Here is a 3,129-nt window from a genome sequence, read left to right on the forward strand (position 1 = left end):
AGAGAGAGAGTGAGAGAGAGAGAGGGAGAAATTGAGAGAGAGTGAGGGTAGGGGTGGAGACCCCACGAGCAAAGCCAGGGTGAATACTTAGGAAATTAAACAGTGTGCTAAGATACAGAACTTTTACTATGTTTCTTATCACAACAGAAATTAACATTTATCTTTCCTGTCTTGCTCATTTGATCCCAGGATAAACTGAAGGTGAATTTGCATGCCTGTCTGTTCGTTTGACTGCGTGTCCTCAGTTTGCAAAACATTGATTGTTCTTCTTCAAGAATCTTAACAATAATAAAAGCATGTGACAATTTAAACTAACACCTTTGCAATCACCATAAAACAGCTGCAGACCTCACAAAGTATAGGGTGTTCTTGATCTGTGTTTGGACTTTTAGCAAACTTCAAGTCCATGCCTTTAATGCAAGAAAATAGATGATTGTGAAAACCCGGTTGTATATTCAGATTAGGTTCCTATGGCGTTCAAATCACACCATTAGAAACTATTACAGTACTTGAGATTATGTGAATGATACATACCTGGATACTTGGATACCTGGAGATGTCATCTGTGACTCAGAGGTTGACGTGTAATGACCCTCCATCTCTCAACGCCGCCAACTACCGTTGCACATTCTGCCATATCCGTGCCAGTTCATATCCTTATGTTGTCCATCCATGTTATTCTTTGCCTTCCTCTGCATAACGTAAAGTCTACGTGTAGTATGTTCATCTTCTAAGAAATACAAGAATGCCAAAGCGGCTTACAAATGGCATCACATTGAGCTAATATAGGATTCGTTTTTTCATCCCCTAAAATGATGTTTTCTACATTTGTTAAATTTTCACAGAAAACAAATATGTGACTTTTTGTTGTTTTTATGTTTCTTCTAAAATCTCAAGCTGGTCCTTTTGGGCAACAACTCTATTGCATGACACATGTACACAGAGATTTCCAACATGGAGAGTTCAAAGACATTACAATAAAGCTTTCGTTAATAATCTCATTTAGTTCAGCACCTTTTCTTCATTTTGTTTTAGCTTAGTTGACATAATTTTTATTTCTTTATTTCTTGTTTTAGGTGAAATTATTTCCTATTTAGATTGTTCTTTTAATCGGCATGCTCCTAAATATAATTCTTAAGAATTTTCGGCAAAATGGAAAAAAAATGTAGGAGACACAGAACCTTTTGAGGGGGATTTCCTCAAATAGTGTGAGTTTATAACTAATCCAACAAACTGGTTAACACTTGACTTGACTTGAGAACAGGCTTGAACTATAACATCATAGACCTAGCACTTTTGCGGCTGCCGCTGTTTTGGTCTCTATAAAAACATTGCTGCAAAGATTTTGCTCCTCGGGCTCGCAAAAAAAAGACAAAAACACGTCTCGCTATAGTTGAGAATGCGCAGCAGATTTCTTTTTGTGGTCAGAATCTTAACGTTCTTTCTGCTCAGTACCCAGTTTTGAGAAATCTGACGTCAAATAATAATTTTTGAGTTTTACATGGCAAGCTTTTCCGAATGCAACTTTTTGAAAATCTAGATAACGACTCCCAATAGTTCTACAATTTTAAGAGAGCAGATAAAATATTTGATTTCTGACCTGGTTGTTCTAGTAACCCAAAAAGGCGAAAAATGTCCGATAGAACTTTGTTATTCTGAGGTAACGATGTATTGGCTCCAAAATGACACCACTGGTGCGCTCCATAATGAACCGGAAATTCATCAAAGTGCTCGGTCTATGATTGTACTACAAGTCTATGCATGAGAACTAACTTATAACCCTTCACAGGAGTGTTTTTCACAGTGACCAGTTTACAGTGTCAAGTTAAAGTAATTTGTGTTTCGTTTTGTCCCATTCCCCACTTTCAATTTGTGTTGTCATAATGTTTCTAAATTCCAAGTTCATTTTACCTTATTTTAATTTTTTGGGGGGGCGGGGGGGGGGGGGGGAGACTGTAGATTGGCAAGTCTAATTTCGTTAAAGCCAATTTAATCTACAATGCAAGTTTTGAAGGAATACCATTCTGATTATTTTTGTTGATGAAATGGAGAAAGGTTACTTTTTTAAGACTGTGTAGATTAGCAAGTCTAATTTCGTTGAAGCTAATTTAATCTACAATGCAAGTTTTAAAAGAATACCATTCTGATTATTTTTGTTTTAGGAAATGGAGAAAGTTTCCAAGTAAACATACTGTGTATGACAACTGGTTCGCAACATTTAGAAAGATTGGCATAATTTACTTAACTAGGTGAAGAAGATGTGATTACTGATAAACATGTTTTGTCAATTACTTATATTTGGGGCCAGTATTTATTTTTATTTTTATTTTTTAAAATCATTTATTATTATCTTCTAAGGGGTACACATATTTTTGGAAACACAACTAAAATAATCATACAGTATTGAGAAGGGTGTTTAAGATCCACTCTTTAGCATAATAATATTATTATTTGTATTATGTAAACAAATTATGTTTTCGTGAAGTATTTACGTGTAAGTCAACCGGTGTCATATATTATTATTACTCTGTATTGTTTATTTCTGCACACTTTATTTAACAGTATAAGAATCACCCCCCATACACACACCCATTGTTTGCATGGATAGTCTAGTTTTGTCATCTACTTAGGTAGGCTACGTTTTGTAAAAATGACTGTTTTTCCCATGCTTATTTTTCACCCCAAAAAAATCTGCTAGTTTTTTTTAGACCCAAAGCAAAAGACGATTTGTTTAAAAATGATAGATTGCTTCGACTCATGGCTGGAAAACATGATTTTGTTTCCAAAGAGGATAGATGTTTTGATTTAGAGCTGGAAAGGCGATTTTGCTTTCAAAGTCTCAAAGCGGAATGACACAATTCCGTTTGTATTGTTCACAAGGTGTTTGGTGAAAACAGGTTCTGGCTACAAACTCATAGTTTGGAGGGATTTTTCTTTAGAGCGCCATCCTCCCTTTCGTCCCTCGTCTTCTGTTCCTCCCTCTCTGCCTCTCTGTCTCTCTCTCTCTCCTTCTCTCTACCTCTCTTTCTCTCTCCCTCTCTATCTCTACCTATCTATCTATTTATCTATCTATCTCTGTCTATCTCTCTTTGCTGCTCTGTGTGTCTCACTCTATCTGCCACTCTCTCT

At 36.0% G+C, this 3,129-nt stretch overlaps 1 protein-coding gene across 1 annotated transcript in view; it reads left to right on the forward strand.

Annotated features, from left to right (window-relative positions):
- Positions 1–3,129, forward strand: part of LOC101852045 (myosin-9) — a 45,324-nt gene that overhangs the window by 38,169 nt on the left and 4,026 nt on the right. The gene's annotated exons all lie outside the window — the stretch shown is intronic.

The sequence above is a fragment of the Aplysia californica genome, unplaced genomic scaffold (assembly GCF_000002075.1).
Source record: "Aplysia californica isolate F4 #8 unplaced genomic scaffold, AplCal3.0 scaffold00600, whole genome shotgun sequence".
Classification (NCBI taxonomy): domain Eukaryota; kingdom Metazoa; phylum Mollusca; class Gastropoda; order Aplysiida; family Aplysiidae; genus Aplysia; species Aplysia californica.